Here is a 25,381-nt window from a genome sequence, read left to right on the forward strand (position 1 = left end):
AGCCTGGGACTACAAGTCAACACCCAAAAATCCAATCTTACCCCTACTCAAAACATTCACTTCATAGGGGCACGTTTATCAACTGTAGATCACACAGCCTACCTACCCACAGACAGAATCATCAACATCCAGACACTGGCTACCACTATAATCAACCAGCCAACCCAAACAGCCTTCACTTTCCAACGTATGCTAGGCCTTATGGCAGCTACAACCGCAGTACTGCCTCATGCAAGACTTCGCATGAGGCCCCTACAACTATGGTTTGTTCGCACGTTTCTTCCTCAACGGCAATCACAACAAACCCTGTTAACGGTCCCACAACATATTCTCCCACCTCTTACCTGGTGGACAGTACGAGAACACCTCCTCATGGGAATGCCCTTTTTGAGGCAACCCCCATCGACCATCGTCACTACAGATGCCTCGAGATGGGTCTGGGGAGCTCATCTCGACCACTTAACAGTACAGGGGCAGTGGATGGCCTACGAAAGGTCTCTCCACATCAACTGTTTAGAACTTCTCGCAGTGCACAGAGCCCTCAAATCCTTCCTCCCATCACTTCGCGGTTGCCACGTCCAAGTCGCCTCAGACAATATAGCGACGGTATTCTACATAAACCGACAAGGGGGCACAGCATCAATCCGTCTGTGCAAGAGAGCTCTAGCTCTTTGGTACTGGAGTATTGCGCACCATATACACATTACAGCAGTGCACCTACCGGGAGTCGACAACACCAGAGCCGACACCTTGAGCAGACAACTGATCAACGACCACGAGTGGTCACTCCACAGGAAGTATCTTCAGCCAGTCTTCTCAAAATTCGGGACTCCTCTTATAGATGTGTTCGCTTCCCCAGAGAACAAGCAATGCGCTCAATTCTATATGCGGGGGCCCCCATCGAGCCTCTCCCCAGGAGATGCCTTCCTCCAATTGTGGAATGGACCTCTTCACTTCCTTTTTCCGCCCATCCCCTTGATAACAAGGGTACTTCAGAAAATACAATTGGACAGAACAAACTGCATACTAGTCACACCTTGGTGGCCCCGCCAACCTTGGTTTACAACACTTCTATGCCTGTCCAACAACGTGTTCTACCACTTCCCTCCAATGAGGGACTTACTCTCACAACAAGAGGAGAAAGTCCTGCACCACGCTCCAGACCGCCTTCAGCTAACTGCATGGAGGATTTGTTCCCAGAATTCCCTCAGGGAGTCAGACATGTTTTGCTGAATGCAAGAAAACCAACTACTAGAAAATCTTATAATCTAAAATGGAAGAGGTTCACCACTTATGCGCTTGATCACAGATTCGACCCCTTTTCATCTTCCATGCCACAGATTCTATCTTACGCTCTCTCCCTTTCTGAGAAAGGGCTCACTTATTCTTCTATCAAGGTGCATTTAGCAGCCATTTCAGCCTTCCATCATCATGTAGAAGGACACACGGTTTTCTCTCACCCTGCTGCGAAATCCTTCCTAAAAGGCATTTTACATCTACACCCTCCCATTCGTCAGTTATACCCGACATGGAGCCTATCCTTGGTTCTGAGCCAGCTCATGAAAACTCCTTTTGAGCCTCTGGCATCGATACCACTACATTTGTTATCTTGGAAAACAGTACTGCTCGTCGCACTTACGTCAGGAAAGAGAGCAAGTGACATATGTGCCTTTCGAGCGGACGCTCCATACACAGTCTTTCACCATGATATAGTGGTCCTTCGACCGGACCCCACCTTCCTCCCGAAGGTGGTATCTCCATTTCACATACAGAAGACAACCACGTTACCTTCCTTTTTCCAGCATCCCACGGACAGGGGCCAGAAAGCCCTCCACAATCTGGATGTACGGAGAGCCCTTGCATACTATATTGACAGAACTGGCTCATACCGTAAGGACTCCAGACTTTTTGTCGCCTATGGCTCTCGTAAGAAAGGGCAGCGAATCTCCACTCAGAGACTCTCAAAATGGCTGGTTGCTACTATTGACCTATGTTATAAGTTGGCCAAGCAACCTGCCCCAGAACACTTGAAAGCTCACTCCACGAGAGCTTTATCTACATCTTCAGCCCTTTCCAGGGGCATATCCATGGAAGACGTCTGCGCTGCCGCAGTTTGGTCCTCCACATCGACTTTCGCCACGCACTACGCAGTCGACGTTCGTGCACGGCAAGACTCATCATTTGGTCAGGCTGTACTCCGCTCCATCTTTGACTGAGTGAGGATCACGGCCTCGCCATCGGTAAGTTTTTTACTTACTGTACTACCTACTTCCTTGACTGATATATGTATAACCTATGAAGTTTTTCTTCCAGGACCAGCACCCACCTCCGTGCAGTTCAGCTTATCAGTCACCCATGTGTGGGACTGCACAGAGACCACGAAGAAGATAAACAGGTTTCTTACCTGTAACTTATGATCTTCGAGTGGTCATCTGTGCAGTCACACACGCCCGCCCAGCCATCCCCGCTGCTGGCTCCTTAGATTACCTGATATTTCCGACTTACCACTTGACAGTGGCGGGAAAGAAACTGGGTGGGTGGAGCGCCTTCCCCCCGCTCCAGGCATGCGCAGTGGATGCCTGCTCCCCAGGGTGGGAGGGAACGCGCGCCAAAAATAACGCCTAGGCTAGCTTTTAAAATCTCCGACGTAGGGTTCGTCCTGGCGGCTTAACCCATGTGTGTGACTGCACAGATGACCACTCGAAGATCATAAGTTACAGGTAAGAAACCTGTTTTTCTGCTGGTTCTGCTTGGCTTACAAAAATGCTCCCCACCTTCAGTTTCTACTGCAGAGATTCTCTGAAATTTTGATTCTCTTCTGCTGGGCTTCTATTGCCCTTGCTTTTTTTGCTGATTTCCTCCCCACCCCCCACCCCTCCATTGGAAACAATAGTCAGAATAGAGAATGGTAGGCTAGAGTCATCAATGGCCTAACTCAGATTTAGGTAGTTTCATATACATTCATAAGAATGGAAAGGTGATTCTAATCAGTATCAGAAACTGGTCTGGCATAGAGGGACTATACCTAATAGGGCACTGGAGGGAATGCATCTCCTCCTGTAGAATATGTTGTGTGATATATTACTGTGCTGCGGCCATATCAGTTATAAGCAGAAAAAAAAAGTGTCAGATAAATCAGATGGCTGGGCTTATGTACACACATTTGTCCAAATACATGTGTATAGAATACCAACTGCACATTACATTCTGCATTGGCAGAAAGAGTGAGCTGTGTATGCACCTGACACTCACTCCTGCATTTCACAATGCACAGGTTTTAAATCTCCCACACCCTCTGTGGACTGATCTTCAATTATTTTTAAGAACACCATGAAACAAGAGATGTTGTGAACTTTGTAATAAGCATGTTTGATAGTTGAATCATGTACATTTTTGATAGCCACAATAATTTCTGACAAATGTTCCATCTGTTTGCCTGTCCGATGGCCACCTGAAAAGGCTGTCAAACAGCTCTGAACCTGTGCAGTAGCTGTGGCTGTATTTTATATCCCTATGGTGGTAAAGGTTCATTTTTTTGCTTTGCAGGACTTCTGCATCTGTACACCTGAGATCATGGATGGTTATATCAGGTCATTAAATAATGTTACATAAGAACTAGACCGCCCATAAAGCTGTGTAAAAATCTATGCACAAAATCATGTTGACAACATGGACTCACATGAATGCATTTGATAATTTTTCATATTCTGTCATAACACATGGAGAGGAGGTTTTAATTTGTAGGCATTAATTAAATTACTAATTTGAAAATATTCAAAAAACTGTTCATGTTCATGTTCTAACATATTTTTCTTCAATTGACCTTTTAAAGTATCTATGAAGTGTGTCAAGTTCAATTCCTTCCAATGAATAAAAGATTTTTTTTAATTTTCCAGGAGAAAACCACTGTTGACCAGTAAAATTAGTTGACAGTTATGTCGGAGAAGATAAGAATTTCCAGTTTCTATTCCAGGCCTTAAAAGTGGCTTCTAAGAAGGGATTTAAGTAAGGTCAAGTATATTATTTCATATAATTGTGTCATAACTCTTCTTGAAAGAGGCCAGGAAAAAGACTAAACTCTTCAAATATTTCCCATTCTACTAGATATGCTCCTCTGTATAGTTTCATAAGATTAGTTAAAATTATTACATCATAGTATAAGAATATATCAGGGACAGTTAGACCTCCTTCCTAAGTGGCCTGCAAATAGTAGCAAAACTATGTCTGGATTTTTTAAAATGACAAATAAAGGTAAGATCTTTTTTTGCCATTTTTCCAGTAAAGGTAGGCTGATAGGGATAGCTCTTATGTAAAATATATATTTTTAGGTAAGATAAGGGATTTGACTACATTAACCCTATCAATAGGTTATAGATTTATTTAGGTCCATTTAGTTAAGAGTTCTTTAATCATTCTTGTTATTTCCATATGATTAATGCTTATTAAATCTCAAATTCCCAAATATTGCCATGTGTTTGTTACTCCATTATACTTATGTATTTTTAATAAATGATTTAATGTTATCTGATAGATTTATTTATTTATTTATTTATTTATTACTTTCCATTTATATCCCGCCCTCTCCGCAAGCAGACTCAGGGCGGCTTACAACATCATAAAAACAATCAATCCAATATTGACTTCTCGACTATGATCGCCAGCATTCTGTAGGATGTCCGGTGGCAGCCCTTTTTCAATCAAACCGCAAAAGCCTGTTTAAACAATGCGGTCTTACAGGCCCTGCGGACCGCAGACAAATCCCGCAGGGCCCTTATAGCTTCTAGGAGGGTGTTCCAAAGTTCTGGTGCTGCCACCGAAAAAGCCCTGGATCTCGTTATACATAGCCTGGCTTCTTTTGGGCCAGGGGCAGACAACAGATTTTTTGTCCCTGATCACAGTGCTCTCTGGGGGATATATGGGGAAAGGCGGTCCCGTAGATAGGCAGGTCCCTGACCATAGAGGGCTTTAAAGGTTAATACCAACACCTTGAAGCGAACTCGGAACACAACAGGCAACCAGTGCAGCTCTCTCAGCACTGGCTGAATGTGCTCCCGTCGTGGCAGCCCCATTAACAGCCGTGCCGCAGCGTTCTGCACTAGTTGTAGTCTCCAGGTTAGCGTCAAGGGTAGCCCCATGTAGAGAGCATTACAGTGATCTATTCTTGAGGTGACCGTAGCATGGATTACCATCGCTAAGTCATTGCACTCCAGGTAAGGGGCCAGCTGCCACGCTTGCCGAAGATGAAAAAAGGCAGATCTAACAGTGGCTGCCACCTGAGCCTCCATTGTAAGGGAGGACTCAAGAAGCACGCCTAAGCTCTTGACCTTAGGGACCGGTATCAGTGGTACCCCGTCAAGGGCCGGCAGCTGGATCTCTCTCCCCGGACCGCCCCGACCCAGGTAGAGAACCTCTGTCTTCGTCGGATTCAATTTCAGCCGACTCAGTCTGAGCCAAGAAGCCACGGCTTGTAACGCCAGGTCTAGATTTTCCAGGGTAAAGTCAGACTGGCCACCCATCAATAGGTAGAGCTGGGTGTCATCCGCATATTGATGGCAACCCAGTCCGTACCTCCTGACAATCTGGGCAAGGGGGCGCATATAGATATTAAATAGCATCGGGGATAGGACTGCTCCCTGTGGCACCCCACAACTAAGAGATTGCCTCTGGGATGCTTCCTCCCCTATCACCACCCTTTGTCCCCGATCTTGGAGAAAGAAGGTCAGCCACTGTAAGGCAGATCCCTGAATCCCCACATCAGCAAGGCGGCTAGTCAGTAAAAGGCTAATAGGATATAATATAGTTTTATCTAGATTAACTTTGAGGTCTGCTTCAAAACTGATTTCAGATGAAATGAGAGTTGATTACTGGAAGAGAAGATTTAAGACTAGATAAATATAAAACTATGTCATCTGCAAAAAACCTTTTCTTGACTTTTTTTTTCCAATCCCTGGATTTAGTGATTCATCTCTTTTCAAATTAGCTAAGAAACCAACAGCAATTGCGAGCAATAAAAATTATAATGAGCATTGGGCACCCTCATTGGGTGACTCTGGACATGTGGATAGTAGTACTTCTTCACCCAAAGGGTGATTAACATGTGGAATTCACTGCCAGAGGAGGTGGTGGCGGCCACAAGAGGGGTTTAGATAAAAATATGGAGCAGAGGTCCATCAGTGGCTATTAGCCACAGTGTGTGTGTGTGTGTGTGTGTGTGTGTGTATAAATTTTTGCCACTGTGTGACACAGAGTGTTGGATTGGATGGGCCATTGGCCTGATCTAACATAGCTTCTCTTATGTTCTTAGAAGAGTTTGCATCATTTATTCTCAGTATGGCCAAGGGAAAAGAACAAAGTAAGTTAATTAGATTTTAAAATTTATTGCCAAAATTCATGGTTGGTAATAACATTTCCAAGTATTTGTACTCCACTATATCAAATGCCTTTTTGACATCTAAAGACAATATACAAGCATTTTGAACAGGTTTTGTCTTGCAAAAGTTTAACATTTAATGATTTCCTGATTTTATGTTATATCTCTTTGGGGAATAATAATAATAATATTTTTTATTTATATCCCGCCCTCCCCGCTGAGGCAGGCTCAGGGCAGCTCACAGACATGGAAAGTAACCACGATTACAGTTAATACATTATACGATAAAATACATTAAAATACATTAAATAAATAAATTAATTAATTAAAATCACTACAATTAAGGTGCTATAATGCCAGACAGTGTATATCAGATGGCTAGGTGTCATTTCAGGATGTCGTCTTGTAGGCCATTTGGAAAAGGACAGTTTTGCAGGCCCTGCGGAACTGATTATAGTCCTGCAGGGCTCGAACCTCCGCTGGTAATTGGTTCCACCAATGTGGAGCCGTTACTGAGAAGGCCTGCTCTCGGGTTGCTTTCAATTTGGCCTCCCTTGGTCCAGGGATTTTTAAGAGATTTTGGGAGCTAGATCTCAGTGCTCTCTGGGGGATATATGGAGAGAGGCGGTCCCTAAGGTAGAAAGGTCCTCGGCCATATAGGGCTTTAAAGGTAATAACCAGCACCTTGTAACGAACTCGGAACACACTTGGCAGCCAGTGTAGCTCCTGCAACCTAGGCTGCACGTGCTCCCACTGAGGTAGTCCCACTAAAAGCCTGGCCGCTGCATTCTGCACCAGCTGCAGTTTCTGAGTTCGGTACAGGGGCAGCCCCATGTAGAGGGCATTACAGTAGTCCAACTTCGAGGTGACCGTTGCATGGATCACTGTTACTAGGTCGCCACGTTCCAGGAAAGGGGCCAACTGCTTCGCCCTCCTAAGATGGAAAAAGGCGGCTTTGGCAGTGGCTGCTATCTGTGCCTCCATTGTCAAGGAAGCACTCCCAGGCTTTTGACCCTGCGCACTGGTATCAGCAAAGCACCACCAAAAGCTGGTAGGGAGATCTCCTCCCCTGGCCCGCCGCGGCCCACGCAAAGGACCTCTGTCTTCGCTGGATTCAACTTCAGCCCACTTGACTTGATCCACCCTGCCACGGCTTGCAACGCTCGGTCCAGGTTTTCAGGGATGTCTCCAGTCCGTCCGCCCATCAATAGATAGAGCTGGGTGTCATCAGCATACTGGTGACAACCCAGCCCGTACCTTCGGGCAATCTGGGCCAGGGGGCACATGAAGATGTTAAACAGCATCGGGGAGAGAACTGCCCCCTGAGGCACCCCACAGTTGAGTAGGCGCCTCTGGGACACCTTTCCCCCAATTGCCACCCTTTGTCCCCGACCTTCAAGGAAGGAGGAAAGCCACTGTAAGGCTAGCCCCCGAATTCCTACGTCAGCGAGGCAGCTGGTCAGCAGCTGATGGTCGACCATATCGAACGCCGCCGATAGGTCTAACAACAGCAATACCGCCGAGCCGCCTCGATCCAGATGCCGCCGAAGGTCATCCATGAAGGCAACCAACACTATCTCCGTCCCATGGCCCGGGCGGAAGCCGGACTGGAATGGATCTAAGGTGGAAGTGTCATCCAAGAAGCCCTGTAACTGCAAAGCCACAGCCCTCTCGATAATTTTGCCCAGAAAGGGCAAATTTGACACCGGCCGATAGTGAGCCAATTCGGCCGGGTCAGATGTATTTATTTATTTAATTTATTTATTTATGATTTGTATCCCGCCCTTCCCAGAAGTGGCTCAGGGCAGGATACAAATCAGCTTTTTTCAGGAGAGGGCAGACCATTGCCTCCTTCAGGGGCGTTGGAAAAGAGCCCTTCGAAAGAGATCTATTTATGATGTCCCGTATAGGACATCTTAGCTCCTCCCGGAAGAAATACTGTTTGTTCTAATGAAATATAGCCTCAATTATTCTATTTAGCCTTTGAGTTAAAATATTAGTAAATAATTTATAACCATAATAAAGTATAATTCTCTGGTGTGGCGGCAAATCTGACCATCTTGATTCATTAGGGGTCAGTGGAACTGTACGGTACAAGCCTTTGGCCCAACAAACTATCAGTCAAGAGTACTTTCATGCCATTGGTTGACTCCAATCCTCTCTCCCACCTGAGTGACTGTTGCCAGCAAGCAAAGCTGTCAGTAAAACGCAACCAATCGTAGTTCTGGCAGTTACTGTGGGAACACACTATTGGCCCATCACACGTCAGTCACCATCTCTGGCCTACCATTGGCTGACTCCCTTGCCCCCACCTTCTACAGGCCCAGGAAGGTTGAACACAAAGCCAAAAGCAGTCTTACCTCAGAGAAAGCCACAGCTCCAGCTCTCCTCTGTCAACCGGCCTCAGAAAGGGCTGCAGAACTCCAGTGGCCTCACACAGATAGCCTGCCAGCATATGCAGCCTCCGAAGGCCGCTGCAATAGTCAGGAAGCCTGGCACTGCCTCAGAGGGCATGGCTGTCCCAGCTTTATAATAATAATATAACTTTTTATTTGTATCCCGCCCTCCCCGCACAGGCAGGCTCAGGGCGGCTCACAACATAGGAATGCAATACAATATAATAAAATCACATAAAACAGTAAAATTAATATGCAGTTACATTAAAATTAACATTAAGGTGCTAATAGATCTTAATTCAGTAAAAGAGAAGAAACATACACAGCGACATTATCTTAGCTCAGTATGGGCGAAGGCTATTTTGAAGAGGTATGTCTTACAGGCCCTGCGAAATTGATTTACATATAGCAGGGCCCATACCTCCTCCGGGAGTTGGTTCCAGAGTAGTGGGGCCGCAACGGAGAAGGCCCGATCCCGGGTGGTCTTTAATCTGGCTTCCCTTGGCCCAGGGATATTCAGCTGGTGCTTACCAGCTGACCTCAGTGCTCTCTGGGGCTCATATGGGGAGAGATGGTCCCTCAGGTAGACAGGCCCTCGGCCATATAGGGCTTTGAAGGTCATGACCAGCACCTTATAACGAACTCGGTAGACCACTGGCAGCCAGTGCAGTTTGCGCAGCCCTGGCCGTATGTGCTCCCATCTTGGAAGCCCCAATAGCAGCCTAGCCACCGCGTTCTGCACCAGCTGCAACCGCTGAGTTTGGCACAAGGGCAGCCCCATGTAGAGGGCGTTGCAATAATCCAGTCTGGAGGTGACCGTAGCATGAATCACCGTTGCCAGGTCCCAGCGCTCCAGGAAGGGGGCCAACTGCTTTGCCCGCCGAAGATGAAAAAACGCGGACTTAGCAGTGGCCGCTATCTGTGCCTCCATAGATAGTGAAGGCTCCAGAAGAACTCCCAAGCTCCTGACTCTGTGGGCCACTTTCAGTGGCACACTGTCAAGAGCTTGCAAGGGAATTTCCCCTCCCGGGGCACCGCGACCCAAACAAAGGACCTCCGTCTTCACCGGATTCAACTTCAGCCCACTCAGCCTGAGCCAGCCAGCCACGGCCTGCAATGCAAGGTCCAGGTTTTCTGGGACGCAGTCAGGTCGGCCATCCATTAGTAGATAGAGCTGGGTGTCATCTGCATATTGATGGCACCCAAGCCCAAACCTCCGGGCAATCTGGGCAAGGGGGCGCATATAGATGTTAAACAACATCAGAGTGAGGACTGCCCCTTGTGGCACTCCACACACTAGTGGGTGCCTCCAGGACAGCTCTCCCCCAATTGCCACCCTTTGTCCCTGACCATCAAGGAAGGAGGAGAGCCACTGTAAGGCCAACCCCCTAATCCCTGCGTCGGCGAGCCGGCGGGTCAGTAACCGATGGTCGACCGTGTTGAACGCAGCCGACAGGTCTAACAGCATCAGCACCGCCACGCCGCCTCGGTCCAGATGCCGCTGGAGGTCATCCACTAAGGCGACCAGCACTGTCTCTGTCCCATGGCCTGGACGAAAGCCGGACTGGCAGGGGTCTAAGGCGGAAGTGTCATCCAAAAAACTCTGTAACTGTAGCGCCACTGCCCTCTCAATAACTTTACCTAAAAATGGTAAGTTTGAGACCGGTCGGTAGTTCGCCAATTCGGCCGGGTCTGCTGTACTTTTTTTGAGGAGGGGGCGGACCATAGCCTCTTTCAATGCTGTTGGAAATTGCCCTCCCAAGAGGGATCTATTTATGATATCCCATATAGGATATCTAAGTTCCCTCTGGCAAGATTTAATTAGCCAGGAGGGACATGGGTCAAGATCGCAAGTTGTAGGGCGCACAGTAGAGAGAATTCCATTGACTTCCCCTAGGCTGAGTGTGTCGAAGTGGTCCAAGGTAAGACCAGAGGACAGGCACGGAGCCTCGGGTTCTTGTACTGCATCTAATGTGGCAGGAAAGTCCTGGCGGAGCGACGAGATTTTATCTGCAAAGAATTTCGCAAAAGCCTCACAGCCTATTTCCAATTCCCTCATATTTGGTCTGCCTTGAGGCAGAGTGGTCAAATTCTCAACTATCTTAAATAATTGTGCTGGGCGCGAGTTTGCAGATGCAATCCTAGTCGCAAAGTAGTCTTTCTTTGCGGCTTTGACTGCCATCTCATAAGACTTCATAAACGTTCTGTAGGATGTTCTCGTCGCTTCGTCACGAGTATGCTGCCACTGTCTCTCTAGTCGTCTGAGTCCCTGTTTCAGCTGGCGCAACTCCGAGGTGTACCATGGAGCCAGCCTATTACGGGGGCGCAGAGGGCACCGGGGAGCGATTTCGTTGATTGCCCCAGATAGCCTGTCATTCCAGGCCTCTACTAGGTCATCAAGGGAATCGCTAGGGGGCCAGGGATCCCGCAGAGCCATTTGGAACTGCTCAGGGTCCATCAGGCTCTGCGGGCGAGCCAAAATAGGCTCGCCGCCCATACAGGATCGGGGCGGCACACTCATACGAGCCTTGAGGGCCAGGTGATCCGACCATGGTACCGCTTCTACAGCGATATCGTCCACCAAAATCCCAGACGCAAAGATCAGGTCTAATGTGTGGCCGGCCTGGTGCGTGGGAGTGGTGACAAATTGGGAGAGTCCAAGTGTTGCCATGGAAGACACTAGGTCCAGCGTCCGATTTGAGGCCATGTCATCCGCATGGACATTGAAGTCATTCCCTCTCTCCTTCCTCCGCTCAGCCTCACCCAAGGATGGTTGCCTGAGAAGGAGAAAGGAAAGCCTCACAGGGTTGTTATTCTGATCAAAGGGGGGGGGGAAGGAATGAGAATGATGTAAGCTGCTTTGGTCCCCCCCCCCTCACTGTGAAAGACTGTCCTTTTTCTATTTAGAGGCTGCAAGGTTGCCAACTCCAGGCTAGGAAATTCCAGATGGCACAGATCACCACCCCTTGAGGTAGAGAGGGAATTAATACTTTCACTTGGGTGGGTGAGAAGTCAGCAAGACTGGGTGGGCACTCACCCAGAGGCCTTTAGTGGTACCATTTCAGATTGGTGAGAAATTTCTAAGCTATTACTACAGGCCTCTGAGGGAGAGGCCTTTCCTCCTGGGAAACCACTGTTGCCAATCTCCAGGTGAATCTCTCAGAACTACAACTGCTATCCAGATGGCAGAGATCAGGTCCCCTTGAGGTGTGTGTGTGGGGTGAATGCCTTCACTTGGGTGGGTTGGAAGACAGCAAGGGTGGGGAGACACTCACCCAGAGTGGTGCCTTTCCAGGTTGGTGGGAAATCTCTGTAGATTCTGTGGTGGAGTTTGAGGATGAGTTAGGGTTCAGAGTGGGGTCTGCCAGATATAGGTTCTTGCTGTGGTAGCTGACTGGTTGATTTCGGACCAGTCACAGACTTCCAGTCTAACCTTCCTCACAGGGTTGTTGTTCAGATAAAGAGGGAAAGGAGAATAATGTAAGCTGCTTAGGTCTCCCCCACACTGTGAAGAAAGACTGTCCTTTTCCTATGTAGAGGCATCAGGGAGGGGGAAGGCAATGGAAACCTGAAGTTAGAAGGGCAGACACAGGGATGGCTGCACCTGCGGGTTGGCTGCCCTATGCCTGCCTGCTTTCTACTGTTCAGCAGCAGCTGCCCTATGACAACCATTGTGTCATAGGAGTTAGGGCTTCAGAGTGGTATCTGCCAGACCCAGGTTCTTGCTGTGGAAGCTGACTGGGTGATTTCAGACTAATCACAGACTTCCAAACTAACCTGCCTCACAGGGTTGTTGTTCAGATCACATGGGGGGAGAGGAGGGTGATGTAAACTGCTTTGGTCCCCCTCCCACTGTGAAGAAAGAATGTTATTTTCCTATGTAGAGGCTGCGGGGAGGAGGAAAGTGATGGAAACCTGAAGTCAGAGGGCAGATAAAGGGAAGGGGATAGGGTTGTCTCCAGGTTAGGAAATTCCTGGAGATTTAAGGGGTGAGGCCTGGAGACAATGGGGTTTGAGGAGGGATAGGGTTTCAGACAGGTACAATGCCATTTCCTCCTGGGAAACCTCTGGAGATCACTCAGATTTAAAATTGCTCTCTAGATGGCAGAGATCAGTTCCCCTTGAGGTGGGAAGAGTCAATGCCTTCACTAGGGTGGGTGGGAGGACAGCAAGGGTGGCAAGCACTCAGAGCCTCCTTCTAGAGCATGTTGTATTTTTCTTCACAATGGGCCTTACTCTGGGTGATTCAATAAAGATATAGGGTGATATGAGTTGGGGTTGGTGGAGTCTCTATCTTTCTTGTGCAATACAATTATTTTGGCCATTTTCTGTGACTGATGTAGAGAACCAGTGTTCAGAGCAAGGTTGTAGAGGTCCAGTAGAAGTAGGGAACAATAATGTTCTAAAAAAATAAAATTCGGAAGTAAAATCATCTATTCCCAAGGATTTGTTATTTTTCATAGATTTAATAACTTCTGTTAATTCCATTTGGTTGTTTTAGAAATGTTTGGTGGGTCTTTGATAATACTTTAGGAGATTTATTAGATTGCAGACATTTATTAATTCAAAATAGGGGATCACTTGATTTGTATAATTCAGAAAAAAAATCTACTATTGATGTCTTTGAGAGGAAGACTCAGCATGGGTTCTGTAAGGGAAGATCTTGCCTCACTAACCTGTTACAGTTCTTTGAGGGGGTGAACAAACATGTGCAGAAAGGGGACCAAATAGATGTTGTTTACCTTGACTTCCAAAAAGCTTTTGATAAAGTTCTTCATCAAAGGCTCCTTAGTAAGCTTGAGAGTCATGGAGTAAAAGGACAGGTCCTCTTGTGGATCAAAAACTGGCTAATTAATAGGAAGCAGAGAGTGAGTATAAATGGGCAGTCTTCGCAGTGGAGGACGGTAAGCAGTGGGGTGCCGCAGGGCTCAGTACTGGGTCCCATGCTCTTTAACTTGTTCATTAATGATCTGGAGTTGGGAGTAAGCAGTGAAGTGGCTAAGTTTGCAGATGACACTAAATTGTTCAGGGTAGTGAGAACCAGAGAAGATTGTGAGGCACTCCAAAGGGATCTGTTGAGGCTGGGTGCGTGGGCATCAACATGGCAGATGAGGTTCAATGTGGTCAAGTGCAAAGTAATGCACATTGAGGCCAAGAATCCCAGCTACAAATACAAGTTGATGGGTTGTAACTGGCAGAGACTGACCAAGAGAGAGATCTTGGGGTCATGGTATATAACTCACTGAAAATGTCAAGACAGTGTGCGATTGCAATAAAAAAAAGGCCAACGCCATGCTGGGAATTATTAGGAAGGGAATTGAAAACAAATCAGTATAAATTGATGGTGTGGTCTCGTTTCAAGTACTGTGTACAATCTGGTCACCGCACCTCAAAAAGGATATTATAGCATTGGAAAAAGTGCAGGAAAGGGCAACTAGAATGATTAAAGGTTTGGAACACTTTCCCTATGAAGAAAGGTTAAAACACTTGGGGCTCTTTAGCTTGGAGAAACGTCAACTGCGGGGTGACATGATAGAGGTTTACAAGATTATGCATGCGATGGAGAAAGTAGAGAAAGAAGTCCTTTTCTCCCTTTCTCACAATACAAGAACTCGTGGCATTCAATGAAATTGCTGAGCAGTCAGGTTAAAATGGATAAAAGGAGGTACTTCTTCAACCAAAGGGTGATTAACATGTGGAATTCACTACCACAGGAGGTGGTGGTGGCTACAAGCATAGCCAGCTTTAAGAGGGGATTGGATAAAAATATGGAGCAGAGGTCCATCAGTGGCTATTAGCCACAGTGTATATACATATATATATGTGTGTGTGTGTGTGTATTTGTGTATATGTATGTATGTATATGTGTGTGTGTGTGTGTGTGTGTGTATACACAAACCTACATATATTGGCCACTGTGTGACACAGAGTGTTGGACTGGATGGGGCATTGGCCTGATCCAACATGGCTTCTCTTATGTTCTTATGAGAGGCTTCTATTACAAGAGGTAGAAAGAACTGAACAAGAGAGCTATCGTATCAAATATAATTTATCACAATCAGAATTTAAAGCAGGACACATCCATCACCATTACCATTACAAGGGTGGTGCAGACAAGGGTGGGGTGATAGTGGTATTAAACACTCAGACTATGTGACTATGGTGCTATGCTGTTGGCCCCCTTCCTGGACCGCGACGACCTAGCAACAGTGATCCATGCTACGGTCACCTCGAGATTGGATTACTGCAATGCCCTCTACATGGGGCTGCCCCTGTGCCGGACCCGGAAATTGCAGCTGGTGCAGAATGCCGCGGCCCGGCTGTTATTGGGCCTCCCAAGATGGGGGCACATCCAGCCGAGTCTTCGGGCTCTGCACTGGCTTCCAATAATATACCGAGTCCGGTACAAGGTGCTGGTCATTACCTTTAAAGCCCTATATGGTCTGGGACCTGCCTACCTGAGAGACCGTCTCTCCCCACACATTCCCCAGAGAGTACTGAGGTCTGGGACTCAAAATCTTCTCACCATCCCCGGGCCCAAGGAAGTGCGTCTCAAAACAACTAGAGACAGGGCCTTTTCCACAATGGCCCCTATGTGGTGGAACCAGCTACCAGAAGAGGTGAGGGCCCTGCGGGATCTTACTCAGTTCCGCAGGGACTGTAAGACGACCCTCTTCCGGTTAGCCTATGCCTGACTGGACAAATGTAGCTTTCTAGATTTTTGTGATTATACTGTATAGCTTCAATGTAAAAATTTTAAGGTTTTTAGGTTTTTAAATGCTTGATTTTAAATGTAATAACTTTGTTCCGATTTTATTGTTTTATTGTTTGTTGTAAGCCGCCCTGAGCCACTTGTGGGAAGGGCGGGATATAAGTTACGGAATGAATAAATAAATAAATAAATAAATAAAATATGCTTACTATTACAGAATCAGGATCATTATAAGTTGATCAGTTGTGACCACACCAAACACATACAGCGACTCATTAAAACTGTGATTACAGAGGCAAATAATTTAGGACATCTAGATGAGACCACTTCTAAATTTTTGATCAGACAATCTGTTAGAGCCCCAATTTTTTATGTATTACCTAATATACATAAGGAGGGGTCACTGCCTCCAGCAAGACCCATTGTCTCTTTGGTTAATTCACTTTTGGAACCTGTGGCACAATTTGTAGATTCTTTCCTTCAACCTTTTGTTAGGAGAGGGAGGCCTTACTTAAAGGACACAAAACACTTCATTAGCATCATTGACGGATGTGAGATTCCAGATAACGCTGTTCTGGTCTCTTTAGACGTAGTGGCTCTGTATACTAACATGCTTTTACAAGAATCTAGAATACTGTTGGAAGAAACTTTGGAAAAGAGACCATCTAAATATCCTCCCACCTACATACTTACGGAATGTATAGATATTATGTTTGAGAAAAATTATTTTTCTACTTTCAAATCTCAGGAGTGGCCATGGATAGTGGCCCAGTGATTCCAACTATAGAGTATTTATTTATGGACACATTTGAAGGACAGTTTATTTTTGATGCAAATAATAATCCATATTTTTCTAATTTTTGGCTTTATAGGAGGTTCATTGATTATTTGTTCATTATTTTTGCAGACCACAGTAAATTGGATGTTTTTTTTAAATATGGATCAATCAGCTTCATGCATCCTTAAAATTTGAAAGTAGGTGGGATAGGAATGTTATTAATTTTCTGGACACTGTGGTAAGAAGAGATGAAAATAATAGACTCTTTGTCTCATTATATAACAAACCAGCAGACAGAAATGGATTTTTGCAATTTCAGTCTTATCATCCTAAAAGGCTATGGACAAATTTGCCATATGGGCAATTTTTAAGAATTGGAAGAAATTGCACAAGAGCCGTGGATTATTGTAAAGAGGCTGATAGGTTAGTGGAACAATTATCTAACTGAGGATACCCCCAAGAAATTACAATACTAGGGAGAAGGCAGAAACAAGGGACAGGGAGGAACTACTTCAAGATAAAATTAAAACCAAAGTAGACAGCTTGACATGTGGATTTCTTAATTCCCCAGTGGCACATAAGATTGGCAGATCCATTAAAAATTGTGGCATATAGCAGCACATCTGCTGGGGTGTTCTGCACCAACAAAAATAGGCTTCAGGAATCCAAAGAGTCTTAGAAACACGTTGGTCAGAGCTGATTTTAGAAACAACATAGAACAAGATGGAAATGACAAGAAGACAGGACATTACACTTGTGGGTGGTGCAAGGCTTATGAAATGATGCTATCTATTAAAGAATTTGTTAATCTTGTAATGGGTGAATTTATAAAATTTGGGATTCTAACTAATTGTAGATTCAAACAAGTACTGCATGCAGCCACCTGTGAATGTGGCCTATGGTACATAGGAATGACACTGTGAGCTTTAAAAGTTAGAGTATTGGAACATAATCAAGACTTTAGAGAGAGGTCCCAGAATCACCAATATTTATACATTTTAAAGAGACAGGTCATCAAATAAAAAAAACTTAGTTTTTTAAGGTTTTTTGTACTGTTTAAATATCAGTCTAAATTGTTCATGAAAGAAAACATTAATAGAGTGCTTTTACACCACTCTCTCTGTGGTGCCTGAGTGGTGGGCATTGTGAAGGACCGCTGCTGGGGTATGTGGGTGCCTTTAAAGGTCTGCTGGGAGTAGCTGCAGCTTCCGCATGAAGGGGGGGAGGGAGGGGTGGCAGGGGTGGGGGTGGGAGCCAGCTACCACCAGTTCAATTCACACTTGATTATCCCAGATGGTGTGGCCTGATATGCTAATGAGTGAGTGACCTAAAATGCTAATATTAAAGGATGTGGTCTAATATGCTAATGAGTTTCTGTTTGGCTTTTTCTACAAAAAAAGTCCTGGACCTAGGCATTTGCCTAGGGCAGTGGGCCGGGTGTGTGTGCACCAAATTAGGCTCTCCCCACATGACTTCAAATAGAAAAACAATTATTTGCATTAATTTTGCCAGAAGCATTCTGCCTCAGCGAAGCACTGTTTTTTAAGTTGATAATTTTATATGGCCCACAAATGATGTTATAAATATCCAAATGGTTCTCGACAGAAAAAAGGTTCCCCACCCCTGCTTTAAGAGAAAGGCAGCAATAGACTATTTATTGTAGCTATGGGTTGATGAAGTAAGAGACACGTGCAAAAACTTTGAAGACGTTGATCTGTGTGAGAGTGTTGTTATTCTGTGGGTGAGTTAATTGATGCTAAATATGAATATGGCATGTATGGAAAATATATGGTATGTGTGGTTTTTTATCATAATAATTTTTATATTACAATAGCTCCAAGAGAAATTATTGTGATTTTGCAAGAGATCAAGCAGATGAAGAATATCAAAAACATCAGGAAGTTCTGGAAAGGATGAGTTCTCTACCTTTCTTCAGTGTTTACATTGTTCTGTGGATTCTTCTGTTCTACATGCTTTATTCAAGAATATTAGCTAGCTACAGTAGCACAGATGTTGTTCAGCACAAGCAAGCTGTTTTCTGGAAAAGCAATGTCAGCATGTGGATTTAAAGAGACAGTGTCTATATAGGATCCTGGGAATTTGGCTATTGTGATTGATGAAAAAGGGAGTGTGGACAGTGTGTATTAATGAGAAAAGTGTACCTTGATTTTTTCTGTAATTATATAGTATAAGATATATAATAACTGTGTATTGTTTGAATATATGACATTATTCTTCTGTGCATATTTTTTGTTGTTGTTCTTTTTAAAATAATGCTGTGGCACCCAGAGCTCTCTTGCTAGACTATTATTTTAAGCATCAGTAGGGAAAAGTGAAACTGCAGAGTGACGTACTCGGGGGGGGGGGAGGGGAGTCTGTAAAATTAAGTCTATGTGTTCAACCTGCTTGAAGGTGAGAGATATTTAGATTACAGGAAGGACTGTGTTGTATGCAAATTTGATGTCATCTTGTAAACAGCTGCCACAGACCCTCATATACATTTTCCATTGAAAATAATAGTCCCAAACTCTGGAACTACACAGACTGGAATCCCAGACTGATAATGTCCTACCCCAAATTGATTACAGTAACCTCACCCCAGCCTGGATCTGAATATTATGACAAGTTTTTTTTTTTTCTTGGTGCATACTTGTAGTAACAATAGAACACACTCGAGTTGATTATGCAATCAGCCTTAGTCTTGGGACAGACTGGAATTTAAAACAAAAACAAAAAACTGTTAACAGTAAGAATTCAACTCCTTCCCAATAAAGATCTCTGCAAACATGTATGAATCCTTGATTTTCACACTTTATAAAATAGTAAGCCTCAATCTGTCACAAAATGTACATTCAGGAGCAACATGAGCTATAGAAGTAGCCTCTTTGCTAATTTAGAATGAAAGTACCTTCCAAACTATCCTTTTGGTTTAATAACGTTTAAAATTTCACTTTGATAACTTTTGTTGTTCTCCTTTGAACTGAAGGCTCATATATTTTTCTTTCTTAAGTATATGTTTTAAGACAGAAGGTACCACGTTTGAAGTCAACAGAGCTTTTCTCCTATCTATGAGTAGTTGTTAGCACATCTGAAGGAATATTATCCTCTGGACTACTTTAAATGGCCCATGTCATATTCTTAGCTTTGTACATTTAGCTTCTCTGGCTGTTGTTTTTGGCCCACTTACTTCTCTGGAACTGCAAGAAAACAAACATGGCTTGGGTTCAGTGGTAAAGCTTCATTACCAGAATTGCAAGTCAGGGTGAGACTTGCATATGTGTGGCAAGAGGGAGGGTCAGTTTTGTAAACACCAATTTGTAGGCCTTTGGGCCACATAACTGATGTATCACCCATGTGCTTTACAGCTCTTTGCTTTTCTTTAAATTGTTTGCTACCCTTCTGCCGTTCAAAAAGTTTCTGGTTAGCACTTGCTGTACAGGTCTGTGACCTTTTTTCGAAACTTTTTCTTTATGAGTTTATTTTGGCTGTTCCTAAGCATTCATAAAATTCCTAGGGAATGGGAGGTTTTAAGCAAGGCTTGTAAAAGGAGGGAAAGGGAGGTGGGAGAATGGGTTGGGGAGGAGAGTTTTCCATTACCATGTCACAGCCTCCCAAATGGGAGACTTACACCTTTCAAATCCTTTCTGAAACAGTGAGCTTCTGACAAGGAGAGGGGAGGAGAGTAAATCTCACTTGGTCTAGACCCTGTGCAGATACCACTCTGTCTCTGTTTCCCTTGTCAGTCATTCTTCTGTAGCTTTTGGTCTTCTCAGCAGGTCAGTGGAGTTGGTGAACAGTTTAGAAAGCACAGAGCATCTGAAACAAATTAGATCCATTATAGCCACCCAGAGACCGATGATGGATGGAGGTCTGTATTTACAGCAAAACTAATTGGCAACATACACAGACACCCCCCCCCCAAGTATATTATTCTGCCAGACTTCAGAATCACTGGGACAGTTTTATAATTGTAGAACATTACAGTGCTTGAGATAAAAAAAGAACAGTGAAAGTTTTCAATCTAGTAAAAGCATTTGACTGGAGAGTTAAAAATAACAGGGAGCAAGGAGTTTGATTTGGAACTGGGTTTTATTCCTGGCCCTTTCTTGGCAAAAATGTTTCCAATTATAAAACAATTCAGAAAGTGCCCTCTTGTGCTCAGTGCTCCACTAGAGGGGTTGATATTTCCCCCCCCCCCAAAATGAAGTGGATAAAGGGGGGAAAGATACATATTAAAACATAATTTTATCTAAGCAATATATACACATCACAGACACCCTCTATTGCACAGACCAATGCTGATTTTGTAATCTAAGAGTGACTGATTTTTAGTAGCCCTTCTTCCAGTTTAGTGACATACAACATAGAGCAAATGCAAACAAGGCCCTTTCACATGTATTCTGGGCCTACCGAGATCCACCATGGCCCCCAGACAAAGATTCTACTTGACTCTCCCAGGTGACTCTGATCCAAACCATGTGACTAATTTTGTAATTATTTGTATTTGTACACACATACATATATATACCAGTGCAAGACACATTTTTACCTCTGATGAAGAGGGCTGAAATTCACACAAACACAAAAAACATATCTCAATAAACCTTTAGTAAATGAATCAATAAGAAATCTTTATGAGTTTTATATTTTATGTTAGATTTTATATGCTGTAAGCCGCCCTGAGCCACTTGGTGGGAAGGGTGGGATACAAATAATAAAAAAAAATCTATATAAGTTTACCCTTGTACATTTATCTAGCACAGAAGCAGGGCAAATTGATTATGTAGTGGTGCTAGATGTGAAGTATTGGGGTCACTGGAACTGTTTTTGATGTCTTTTAAAAAAGATTATGCAAATATAGTAAATAGCATTTACAAAGGAATATCAAAAGTCCTGGCAATACAATAACCCACTACTAGAACAGTGTTTAAATTGAGATTAAATCTACTTGGTGGAAGAGGCATTCTAATTTATGTTCCATGTGTGTGACCACTAAAACAGATTAACATTCTATTACGATGCATGTAATGGAATCTCCAGCAGTTGGCTGCATCGCGGCTCAGCTGTTGGGGAAATTTTGCTTCCCTGGAGGCGAAGAGTGGATATTGCATGCCCGTTTGGGCGCATTTCTGTGGGGGCGGGGTTTGAGTGTGCTAATGGCCAAGCCCCCGCCCCCTCTCTTCAGTCCCTCGTTTGATGCTCGGCTGGAGAGGAGCGTACTTCCTCCTCTCTGCCAGCGTCGAGGGATTAGGCCTGTTGAGGCAGAAGGGAGTCCTTGCTGGCATAATCGGGTTGGCCCTGTGGGTCAGGCGGTGACTCACTGGCTTTGGATCGTCAGGAGCAGCATGTGGCGCGGGTTTTTGAGGAATGCGTCACTGGATTTTACAGTTTGAAAAAAAAACACCCTATTTTATTATTGGGTTTTTTTAGCAGTGCGGGGGGTGCTTAGCCCAGTTGTGTTTGGATCTGTGGGCTGCCCTACAGGTAAGACGTGTTTGCTTATCCTCCCCCACCCTGTCGACCATTTTGAGTGTGAATTGTGGCAGCCATTTTAGGAGGGGATTGTGGGGGCTTTTATTCTTGGGCCCTTCAGGAGCCTTAGACTCTACGGTGTTTTGGGTATCCCTCTGTATTTAGGAGAATGTCTGGGAGTAAGGGTACTGGGAAGTCGAAGGGCAAGCAGCCGGCGCGTAAGGCACCTAAGCCTGCGCAGAAGTGTCCTCTGCCGCCTTCATCGTCGGATAAGGAGGGGGAGGATGGGGTGAATGCAGCCATTCTTTTGAGGCTGCGGGCCCTTGAACAGGTGTCTGGGTTGCCACCTTTGTTGGGTTCTAAAAAAAGGCCGATTTCAAAGATGGCTTTTCAGGCCAATATTTTAATGAGATTATCTATTCTAGAGTGCAGGTCTGCTGCTGCTGCCAGAGGAGCCGTGGGTCTGGGTGCTCCTGATGCCGGATCTGGCCCTTCTTCTGGTGCTGTGGGTGCAGGTACTGCCTTGGTACCTGCTGGATTGCCAGGTAAGTTAGGTGATGGTTCTACTGCCTTCATGGGGCTTGTCTGGCCATGAGGGCCTTGGGGACCCGCTGCACCTAATGGTGCGGGCATGGTTCCTGGGAGTTCAAACACTCCTTCCACTTTGGGTGTGGGGCCTCAGACTAGCTGGGTGTGGCTGCAGGGCCAGCTTGGACCATTTGGGAATTGGTCAGGGACTGGGCAGCAGGGGGTTGCACCTTCCTTAACTGGGGGTTGGGGTTTACCCTCCCCATATGGTGCGGTCCCTTTTGGTGCTATGCCCTTTGGTGATGTCGCCTTACCTTTGGGCGATCACCTGTTGCTGGCCACAAAAGAGAAGATCCTTAAGGGAGAATATGTGGATATTTTCTCGCTTTTATTTAGGAATCTTGTGAAAAAAGACAAGGAGGATCTTGATGACAAAGAAAAGGAGAAGTTAAAAAAGAGGAAGGTGGATCGGACCTGGGCTAATTGGCTGCCAGGGTTTTTTGTGTATGCTGGAGTGATAGTGTGTGCTCAGCCCTGGCGGGCGGCAGCGCTGATTCAGTATATGGACATTATATACAAAGGGTACATGATGTTTAGCAGCCCGGCCTGGATTCAGCATGATGAGGAATTCAAGATGAGGGCCGCTTTGTACCCTTCCCTCCCATGGGATCGTATCCATCAGCAATTGTGGCTGCAAGTTATGTCACCGGTTCGGCCTAATTTGGACGACTGTTCTGACAGTGGTCATTTAGTTGCTAAGGCTTCCTCTTCTCTTTCTGCTTCGTCATCATCTTCCCACAATTCAGCGGGGCAGGTGGTTCAACCCCGGTTGCTTTGTTGGGAGTTTGGTTCACAGGGGGTATGCAATCAGAAAGCTTGCCAGTTCAAGCACAAATGCCCCATGTGTGCTGGTCCGCACTCTTTCAGCAACTGTCCTAGAGTTCAGTCACGCAAGGGCCAGAAGAGACAGGGCGGGAGTGGAAAGGTGCCCTAGCCCAATAAAGGTGGAACCTCTTAAGAGGTGGCTAAGTAGGTACCCACGCAGCGTTGATAGTTTATATTTGTTAAATGGTTTTACTTTGGGTTTTAGAATTTCTTTTCAGGGCTCTAGGGTGCCAACCTGGTCTCGGAACCTTAGTTCGGTTAATGGTTTAGAACATGTGGTGGAGGCCAAAATCGCCAAGGAGTTGGTGGAGGGTAGGATTTTGGATCCATTTTCTAGTCCTCCAGTGGTTAACCTTAGAGTTTCCCCTTTGGGGGTGGTACCAAAGAAGGCGCCTGGTGAATTTCATTTGATTCACCACCTTTCTTACCCCAAGGGTTCTTCTGTTAATGATGGGATTCCCAAAGAGCTATGCTCAGGTATACTACCTTTGATCAGGCCGTGGGCGTCGTTCAATGCTGTGGTCAGGGGGCTGAGCTAGCTAAATGCGATATCAGATCTGCATTTCGCCTTCTCCCTGTCCACCCAGATGATTTTGAGCATTTGGGTTTCTCTTTTGCAGGGCAATTTTACATGGACAAGGCTTTGCCTATGGGCTGCTGTTTCATGTGCGGCTTTTGAGTGTTTCAGCACATTCCTTGAATGGGCTGTGCGCGAAAAAGTGGGTTTACAGGATGTTGTCCATTATTTGGATGACTACCTGTTTGTGGGTCCTGCAGGTACTGGCCGTTGCGCTCAGTTGTTGTCCGGCTTTATTGAGCTGGCCACTGAGTTGGGTGTGCCATTGGCTGAAGAAAAAACTGAAGGCCCGTCCCAATGCCTTGTCTTTTGGGGCATTGAATTGGACACCCTAGCGCAATCATCCAGAATACCTTTTCAGAAGCTCGGGGATTTAAGGAATAGGATTAGTACTTTTCTTCTCAAAAAGAAGGTTACACTGCTTGAGCTTCAGCAGTTAGTTGGGCATCTTAAATTTGCTTGCAAAATGGTTGCTCCTAGAAGGGCTTTTCTGTGCAGGTTCTGTGACACTATGGTGGGCCTTCGCTTGCCTCAGCACAGGACTAGGGCTACCAGCAGCATGAGGGAGGATCTGCGGGTGTGGCAGGAGTTTTTGGAATCCTTTAATGGGATTTCCTTTTGGAGAGAGGACATGAGACTTGAGGCGGAGCTTCAGGTCATGTCTGATGCTGCTGGGTCGTTAAGCTTTGGGGTTTACTTCCGTGGACACTGGTGCATGGACGGTTGGCCAGTTTCATGGGTGCAGGCTGGTTTGAGCCGGGATCTCACTTTTTTAGAGTTTTTCCCATTTTGGTTGCGGTTTGGCTGTGGGGGAGAGATATGGCCGATCGCACGGTACATTTTTGGTGTGATAACATGGCTGTGGTAGATGTCATTAATTCCCTTTCATCCAAATCGCAACAGGTTATGAGGTTTGGTGAGGGCTTTCACTCTGCGTTGTCTGGGACTTAACATTTTGGTTTTGGCCAAGCACTGGGGTGAATAACGGGGTGGTTGACGCTCTCTCTCGTAAACAGATGGAGAGGTTTCATCAGCTGGCCTCAGACGCCAATCAAGAGGCGGCGCCAATGCCCCAGGAGATATGGCTAATTGGAGAGCCGAGGCCTGCAAAGCGATAGGCCTAGCCATTGCGCCTAGCACCAGGAAGTCTTACGAACTTGTTGTGTGGCAGTTTGAGGACTTTAGAGCTGAGGTAGGATATCACATTGTTTGGCCCCTCCCGGTGGAACAGTTGCTCCATTATTGTGTTACCTTAAAAGGTAAGGGATTGGCCATGCAATCTATTAGAGGACGCCTGTCTACGCTGGCTTTTGCCAACAAGGCATTAGGGTATAAGGAGGAAACAGCAGACTTTCGTGTCCTAAAGATGCTGGAGGGGTGGTCCCGAGAGGTCGGGCCTAATTCTGACCCCAGAAACCCTATGTCTCCTGAGATTCTTAGGGGTTTGAAGGAAGTTTGGAGTGCAGTTTGTGCATCTCACTTTGAGGCTGTTTTGTTTCATGCAGCCTCTTTGGTGGCCTTCTTTGGGGCGCTTAGGATCAGTGAGTTAGTGGCAAGCTCCAGGAATGATGTTTCATGCAGGGCCTTGTCACTTAGGGATGTTAGGTTAATGGAGGGTAAGGCGGCTCTTACCATCCGGCGCTCCAAGACGGACCAACGGGGC

Source organism: Heteronotia binoei, chromosome 2 (genome assembly GCF_032191835.1).
Source record: "Heteronotia binoei isolate CCM8104 ecotype False Entrance Well chromosome 2, APGP_CSIRO_Hbin_v1, whole genome shotgun sequence".
Lineage (NCBI taxonomy): Eukaryota > Metazoa > Chordata > Lepidosauria > Squamata > Gekkonidae > Heteronotia > Heteronotia binoei.